Raw genomic sequence first — 9,518 nt, 5'->3', positions numbered from 1 at the left:
ATTCAATAAAAAAAATTACCCCCTAAAAAAGAGACAACAATAGAATGAAACCCAACAGAAACAACAGACAAGTTTTTTAAAAGAACGGGAAATTTCTGTAATGCTTTAAAATAACTAAGCTGAATACCTTTAACAGTTTTGAATTTAGTTATGCTGACCATAAACAAGAAAATAACAATCAAGTTTGAAAACTTCAGTAGAGAAGTATAAACTGTTTTTAAAAATGGACATTCTAGATCTTAAAAATATTGGTCTCTACTTCTCAATCTACAAAGAACTCAAACGTTGGTTAAATAGAAGTTTATTGATAGGATGTACAAAAATATTACCTATGTGCTGGGTGCCCCTGGTTACTATTCCCGCAGGTCAAAATTCATGTCACAGAAAGTTTATCCCTTAAAACATCTGATTGTCTTTTTTTGACCACTTCAATAGATTTTGAGAAAGTAAATTTTTAAATCATTTGAGTATGGAAGTGGTGGGAGATGCTAGAGTCTGTGAGAATTGGTCTCAGAGGGTGGAACTACAAGGCACTAATGGATTTGGTGACGTTAGCACTGGCTTAATCAGGATAAGAAGTCAAATGTGAGATGGAGAATCTGAGGATGCCGAAAAGATGTTCCAACACAAAAGCCCATGGGACGTGGGAGAAATCAAAATGAAAATTAGACAATTATGAAAGGAATGGTGACAAGACTATGACAAAATAACAAAATAACTGTAACAAATGAACAAAATTGTAGTACACAGGGGAGATATCTGATTTTGGCCATGATGGAATAGTTTGTATCAGCCATACTTTTCGCTGAGAACAATTATAAAATTCATTTGAACACAGTGACTAGCTATTTGAAGCCTGGAAGAGCAAGCAACGCAGCCTGGAATTGATAGGACAAACTCATAGAGAGAAGGGAAAAACACTGAGGTGAGCTGGGCCTTCTCCAGCAAGTCAAGGACCAATACAAGGAAAAGATGGGCAACGCCAGGGCCTGCTCTGCCTCTCAAACTAGCATGCACTCTGACTGGTCATTGCCCACCTCTTGCCATATGGTTCTTTAGTGTTTTGAAATATCAACTCTGAATATTGACCTAGAAATCAAGAGGTTACATTTTGAAGAGCACTTCATCACCAATAAATTTATTTCTGATCATGAAAGCTGATATATGGAAAATTTAGGAATATATTCTGAATTACTAAATATGTTTCATTAATTATTATTTACTTTCTAAGAAAGGAAGGAGATCTCTGAAAATGTGTAAGCTCGTGGGACGTATTCATCAAATTATTTAAGAAAAGCATGAAGAAATGGAACTCTAGTTATGAGATTCATCCTCCCCTCTTGTCTGGTAAGGAAATCTGGCTTATTGACTATGTCTCTAGATTTGGGACAGTCTGAGCTTGGTGCATCACAAACATGAACTGGTTTCCCATGTTAGCTGCTAGCACAGGGACATTTGCTCTATTCACACTCCCTTTCCCATCTTTTAATAATACTCTGGGCAGATCTTATTGATTTCCATCCAATCCCCAACACTTATAAGCCCATAACGTTATTTCTAATTCAGGCTAAAATTTTAAAATTACATCCAGTTTAGGAATCTTATTTTTCCTACCCCAATCAGTGATATCCTGCTCTAGGTTTTGAGGACTTGGTGTGGGGAAGAGGATAATCTTGCTTTTACACTCTTCCTTCCACTTCCTTTTCTGCTTGAAACCTCACCCACCTCCATAGTAGAGCAGGAATAGAATAAGGAGGATATTAATAATGAGAGAAAAGTTTTCTCATTCGACCTGGTAATGCCGTTGGCCTGATGGACAGTGCCCTGCACATCGCAGGCACGCAAACGTAGGCTCTGTCATGAGGTACGTGTGAGACTCATTTTGAGAGAGCCTGCCCAATGGCCAGTTATCTAATGTGGATGAGCTACTCCAGGTAACCTCTTTCAAATTCTCTCTAGAGTCTATGAGTGGAAACCTTAAAGGCTTTTGCTTCTGGAGTCTCTGTCCAGGCAACCACACCATTGGACAAGGTATTGGGAATATGACTCAAGCTTCATTCCCTCTTTAGACCTGCTTATTGAATAATCTCGCTGACCTGCCCTGTGTTTATGTTGAGCTGAGGCAAGTAGACTAGGAGAGAGATGGCTGGGAGGAGAATTGGACTGGCAGGGAGAGAAGCCCCTACTGTCACTGCTTCAAGTGGCAAAGATGCATGAGTTTCATGGATTACTAGACACGTGGGAGCCAGTTAGGCTTGGCCCTAGTGGCAGGTCTCGCAGTTCAGGGTGCACAGAGTGTTTGTGACACATGCCACAGGGCTTGAGGAGGATGTTGGAAACATCAAACCAGTATTGATTGCAAGATCAGGAACTTGGGAATGGAAATGCCTTCTGCAGGAATGTCTGAAGCACCCAGATATGCTCTGCATGACAGGGACACTATGGGAGGGCTCACTACAGAGAGGTCATGTCCACCAAGTAAAGGTCACAAAGGGACCAAATTTGGTATCAAATTATGCTGCTCCTTTTCTTCTCCTCTCTCCTTCTTGCTGTGGAATAGAACAGAAAAGGAATAAAAATTCAGACATGCCTCTTCCCTACAACCAAGCTTTTGAAGCTTAGACCCTCCTAGCTCTGGACACAGTAGGGCAAGGATAGTCAATAAGATATAGATTCTAGTTCTAGTCCAGAGTAGACCAGAATGAAAATCTTCAACACTCAGAGTAACTGGAAACTATGAGGTCTGCCTGAGAGCTCATGAAGGGATGACGAAGGAAGAGCTCATTTGGAGGCTGTGACGGGAGATAATACAACACTGTATTGTTTCCCATGCCACTCAAAGTATTCCATAAGTGATTAACATATATTTCTAAGAATAGTTATTAAACACAAATGGATTATGTAAGAATCAAGTTGATAATTGACTCAGTTATACACTAACTTGAAGAAATGTAGATACATAATTAATATATTGATTGTATGTTACCAGTACAACCACTGTTCATTTACAGTTTAACACTTTGATCCTGTTTTGTGTTTGGTTACCTCTAGCTCTAATCAAAAGAGACAAGAGTACAAAACATTTCTCACCCTCCCTCTCATTAACAAACTTCTGAGTTTGGGCACTGGAAAGACCACAGAGATAATTAACACATCTTTCTCCCAGCTATGTCATAATGAGGACCGTCTCACACTCTCAGCCATTTGGGAGATGGCTTATTTAATGGCTTATTTACTTTATTTTAGAAATGTCTTAGAGAAGTTCAAAGCCTTCAAGCTTGAGGGTGAAAACTTCCATGATGCAAGACAACCAGTTTGCCTTCAAGTTTTGCCCTGGGTGCTGGAATCAAAACCTCCTGAAAAACATGATCACTGACTAATCTTGATCTTTATCTGATGCAAATGCAGTTACTCAACATGGTCTTATGAGCAAGATAGGAAGAGTCATATATGTGAAAGAATTCTAGAGGCCTTAGGAGGAGCCTCCAATTTACATTACCATATCTGCTCAGGGCTAGTTTGTTTTCATAGACTAACCTCAGACAAACAGTACAAAATAACATAGAGTCCGCTAATAAGTTTTGATGGCATAGTAGGAAAAGCAGAAAAATGCAGGACAATCCTTTTTTTCTCACAGTAGACATCTGGCATTGCTTTCTCTACAGAGTTGATTTTTTGGACATCTGCTTCCCTTAGAAGAGACTATGCTATCTCAAACATTTGTAATTGAGCAGGTTTGTTTTGAGGGGCATAAAAGGCTCACCTGGGAAAATACCACCTTTGCTACTAATGAGCCAAAACTGTGGTTCCTAGAAAACTGGGTTTTCAGAAATAATAAAATTGGTTAAAAAGTTTAGGAAACCAACAGATATTGCCAAATATTAACTTTTACTAGCTAAGAGCTGGTAGAAAATTAGAAGATATCCAGCTTTTTGTGCTATAAACTAATTTCTGGAGATCTTGGGTTGGTCCAGGTTCTTCCTGGAAAAATCTCCATGCCTCGCACCCTACTCCCACTTTCATACCACAGCTAGGCTTTCATCTCTGTCTTTCTCCCTCTGTCTCTCTTTTTTGCTGGCATAATATTCCACATGCATTGTTTCTACCTGCTAACAATGGTCTGAAAACCCAAGCTATTCCATTCACTCCATTTTCATTTCTTTTTCCTGGTCTATCTCGTATTATAATTTAAAAATATTGAAGCATCATTTTTGACTTACGCTGATTTTTAGAACTCTTTTGTCTATACTTTCTTGTCTAGGGCCTTATTTCACTATCACAAACTATTGTCTTTCACCTTAATAATACTTTTCACAATTTGTATTCACATAACCATTTCTCTGTTTACTTGTTAAAAGTTTCCCTCTTTCATCCCTTCCAAGGCTGTAAACTTCATGAGAATAGGGATCATATCTGTTTAGTTCATTACTTTGCACCCAGCTCCTGGCACTCAATAAATGTGTATTAAATGAATGAATTAACTAGTGAATAAATTTCAGAATAATGGAGGGAGATACAAAGTTATTTCTTTACCAAAAGTGGCAGGTATCATGTGATATTTTTTTATCCTAGAATAATGGTTCTCAATAGAGCAGGCTATTGAGATATTTGCCCGCTCCATGAGGACATTTGTCAATGTCTAGAGACACTTTTGGTTTTCACAGTTGGGGGGAACTGTATTGGCATCTACTGGTATCTAGCAGCGGGGATGCTGCCAAAAGCCCTTCAATGTACAGGACAGATCCCACATCAAAGAGTTATGTGAACTCAAATGTCCATAGTGCTGAAGCTGATAAAGCCTGGCCTAGACCTCTGCCTATATAAACAATTGACATTACTTTACAAATCAGACTCTCAGTAAATATTAGGAGGAATCTAAGAGATTATTGGATTAAGAGTATTAATTTTCCTGATTAGGAATCAGATAGCCAGGTGGATTAATACCAATACCCATGGCACTTTATAACTTGAAAAGCAAGTTCACAAAGCTCTATAAGGTCACAACTCTGCACTGACAAGAGTCCTGAACCCTTCTTTGGGAAGGCTGAATAAGGCTTTTCCTTGCTCTGCAGTGTTCCAACATTCCAGGCATGAGAAATTGTCTAGGAATGTGTTCCCATGTTACAACTTTCTACTCATTATTCCTTTTGACTTCTTTTAGCATTGGAACCAGGAAGTCTGGCAACTGGAACCACAAACAAACATGTAGTCAGATGGTTTGATGATTCCCATTTCTCACATTCGTGAAGAGAACTTGCGAATATTCTTCCAGTGAAAATGTCTTGAAAGGAGAACTGATCTCTTTTCTACCAGAACCTTAAAAATGCTAATGTGTTTACATATCATTTTGGTGTTTAAGGCTTTGTTGTAATATATTTCATCAATCTCAAGATGTCCTCAATGTATGTTATCTTTTCTGTTTGTTGGTAACTACTGCAGATGTAAAAATGATTCTTAACAGGAAAGAAAAAGCTATGTACTGACTCTCACTGCTTGCACGCTATTGTTTCGATAACAAAAACCCAATAAGGTGACTATGTCAGGATTGAGAATAGAGAAAAGGTTCAAGTCTAAGAACAAAGAAATCTTTGGCTCGAGAAACGTAACAGCTAACCCAATTTAATGTAAAGAGATGTTTTGTAGAACAACTTTCTTAATAATCACTGTTGAAAATAATCTTCTAAATTCACACCTTGCACTATAGGGACTCCATCTGGGGATGTTCCCATTAATGGCATTTATTATGTGGAAGCTCTGCTTGCTTTAGCCAGGAACGCAGGTCAGACAACATAGAAATAAATAGGAGGTGATCCTTTAGCTTTATAATTACTTCCCATATCAGTGCCTGTTGCAAAGAGAAATTCTGGAGGTAAAAATAGAAAACATATATTTAACTAAAAGGGAATTTTATCAAATTAAGGGAACCGATCATTAGCTGAAATCAACCTCCTCAGTAATCTTGTACAATATAATTTTTGTTCGATTGAATTTTGTTATAGAAAACATTTTAGATTTATAATAAATATTGGAAAATCAAAAAAAAAGTTAGTAATATCCGATAATTTCCTCCGCCATCCTGGTGTATTTATGTTTTTCTTCCAGGAGTACACAGAATTAGAATTTCTTGTGATAATCAAGAAGGACAGCATTCTTCAAATGTAAAGAGGAGCATCATGAACCGCAGCTCGTCCCCCCCTGCATCTGGACAGCTCTGCTCTGAGTACGTGACCCGGTCTTGTGTGAAAACTCCCTACTCGCCAGGACCCCGCCTGATTCTCTACACAGTGTTTGCCTCTGGGGCTGTGCTGGCCGTGTTTGGAAACCTCCTGGTGATGACTTCAATCCTTCACTTCAAGCAGCTGCACTCTCCAACCAATCTCCTCATCGCCTCCCTGGCCTGTGCTGACTTCCTGGTGGGGGTGACTGTGATGCCCGTCAGCATGGTCAGGTCGGTGGAGAGCTGCTGGTACTTTGGGCGAAGCTTCTGTACTTTCCACACGTGCTGCGATGTGGCATTTTGTTACTCTTCTCTCTTCCATTTGTGCTTCATCTCCATCGACAGGTACATTGCTGTTACTGACCCTCTGGTCTATCCTACCAAGTTCACGGTGTCTGTGTCAGGGATATGCATTGGCATTTCCTGGATCCTGCCCCTTGCGTACAGCGGGGCCGTGTTCTATACAGGTGCCTATGACAATGGGCTGGAGGAATTATCTAACGCCCTCACTGTATAGGGGGTTGTCAAGTTGTTGTAAATCAAGACTGGGTGTTGATAGATTTCCTACTCTTCTTTATACCTACCACTGTGATGATCATTCTCTATAGTAATATATTTCTTGTGGCTAGAAAACAGGCTAAAAGGATTGAAACTACTGGTGGCAAAACAGAATCATCCTCAAACAGTTATAAATCCAGAGTGGCCAAGAGAGAGAGAAAAGCAGCTAAGACCCTGGGGATCACAGTGATAGTGTTTATGATCTCCTGATTACCATATACAATCCATACGCTAATTGATGCTTTTATGGACTACATAACCCCTGCCTATATTTATGAGAATTACTGTTGGTGTGCTTATTATAACTCAGACATGAACCCTTTGATTTATGATTTATTTTACCCATGGTTTAGGAAAGCCATAAAACTTATTGTCAATGGTCAGATTTTCAAGGACAATTCATCATCTGTGAATTTGTTCTCTGAACAAATACAAGCAATTGGATTGAGGAAATCGAAGATATCTTTACATTTTCCAATTGAAATGAATTTTTGAAAATCAAGTAAGACTATTAATGAAGAGAAAAAAATTGTACTTCAAACTTAATAGGATAACTCCATGTTTTTTCAGTTATATTAAGATGTGTACTTCTTTGTCACTTCTTCAAAAAGGTTTATTTGACTAATAAATCTTAAATCCTATTTGTTAAGTGTGGCAGAGCTCACCATGCCCCACTCCCTGCAGACACTCCTTCCCTCCCTTTTCTTTTTCGTTCCATTGACTCTTCCCTTTGGAACCTGAAAACATGTTTGTTTTCTTTGAATCCTTTCTTCTTTCCTTACAAAGTTTTATACTCACTCTTAACTTGTCAAAAATATTCTCTGTGATTGATTTCATGGGGCTGTTGCTTTCTGTGTCTGTGTCTTTTTGTTTTGGGTTTTTGTGTGTGTGTGTGTGTGTGTGTGTGTGTGTGTTTGCTTTTCTTATTTTCCCAAGGGAAACTTTTGGGTAACAGTTAATCTATTGTACTTAATGTATGCATGGTGTCGATGCCAGGAAATTGCTTCAGCGTGTCCTGGATGTTGCCCCTTGCATACAGTCACCCATGAGGATGGGATGGAGGAATTAGTACGTGACCTCTGCTTCATGGGTAATATCAACTACTTATAAATCAAACTGGATATTGATGGAATTTCTATTATTTTCACATCCATCTTTGTTTAGATGATTTTGTACAGTAATACTTGGGACTAGAAAACAGATGAAAAAGATTAGTAGAAAGTAGAAGCCTTATCAAGGAACTGCAAGACCAGGGTGCCTAAGAGAAAAGCAGCTAAAACCTGGGGTATCACAGTTAGTGTTTTTGATCCCATAGTTACCACATGTAATGAGTTCATTCATTAATTCATTCTTGCGTTTTATAACATCTTCATATTTTATGAGATATTTTGCTGGTTCAGTTATTATAACTCTGGTCTAAATCCTTTGATTGATGATTTTTTTTTTCACCTTTGGTTTAGATGAGCAATAAAACTTATAAGTGCCATGTAATAAAAGTCAGTTCATCAACCATAAATTTAATTTCTAAATAAGCCTAAATTCCAAATTGATAATTTGAAAATTTGAAATTAATTAGAAATGCGATTGAAAATTTCCTAATAATTATGATATGAAGTACAGTGCGTGGTAATGAATCATTAAATTGGGAGAAGAAATGGTACCTCAATTCCCTTTACACTTTTACTTTCTTAGTTAAGTGAATGTGTTTAAGCATTTGATAGAAACATACTTACTAATAACGGTGGTCACAAAGTTCATATTTTCTAGTTTCTTCAAATCTGTGTTCTTCCCTGCTCTGTGAGTTGTTGATTATTTTCTTCTTCCTGGACTCCTTTATCTTTTTTGCCTTGCCTACCAAACTTACCTTTCTGTCATTTTCAAAGATTTCCTGGTTCCACGTTCCCTGTGAAAGTCTTGTGTTTCTGTGTTTCTCTGGACTCGGTTAATTTTGAATTCACTTTTAGCAGCTTGTTCCGAGGGTCGGTCTTTCTGGGGCTCCTATAGATTTCTGGTCCATATAAGTCATCCGTCTTGACTAAAGACAAGACTCATATTTTATATTTTGCGTGGTATTTGAAATTGTGGAAATAACTATGAGCAAATGTTACAATTTCTGCAATAGTGATTGTCCTTTTACATGACGTGTGCTGTTTTACCTACCAGTCGTGATGGAGGGCAATTTTCTGCCTTTTTTTTTTTTTTATAAACACTATTCAAAGTGTATACATTATCCATGATAAAAATGAAAATGATTGGAAGTTATGGGGAAAGGATGGTTTATAGAAGAAATCTTGATATGGCATACAACTTTTTGGGACAATAATGTTAAGCATCTTGCTTTGTGTATTTCACAAAATCAAAACTGATTTCTTCCAGTTTATGGAATAAATTAGATGATGTTAAAAAATTAGAGAAAGTATAGCTTTTGCATTATTTCATTGGTGGAACAAAAAATCCATATAGATTCACACACTCAATTTAAATTTTTTGAAACTTCAAAAGAAAACAAAGCCATGTTTAGGAAAAAAAGAGAAAACAAACGGGAAAAACCATTGGCAGTATATAAGATGAAAAAGGGTTAATGGGTATAAAACTATAAAATCTTTTTAAAAAACAGTAAGGGAGAGACAAACATTCCACTAAACAAATGAACAGGCAATTTTACAGAGGAAAAATATAAATGGTTAATCAATACATTAAGATGTAAATTGTACAAATAATTTTAAAATGTAATAGAGTTTTA

At 37.5% G+C, this 9,518-nt stretch overlaps 1 pseudogene across 1 annotated transcript; it reads left to right on the top strand.

Moving 5' to 3' along the window:
- The first annotated feature begins 6,173 nt into the window (after positions 1 to 6,173).
- Positions 6,174 to 7,270, top strand: LOC308494171 (trace amine-associated receptor 6-like; annotated as a pseudogene). The gene has a single exon. The product of its transcript is annotated as a trace amine-associated receptor 6-like (transcript).
- Positions 7,271 to 9,518: the final 2,248 nt, after the last annotated feature.

This window comes from Rhinolophus hipposideros (assembly GCF_964194185.1).
Source record: "Rhinolophus hipposideros genome assembly, chromosome: 3".
NCBI lineage: Eukaryota > Metazoa > Chordata > Mammalia > Chiroptera > Rhinolophidae > Rhinolophus > Rhinolophus hipposideros.
This window is presented reverse-complemented; position numbering and strand designations above follow the sequence as displayed.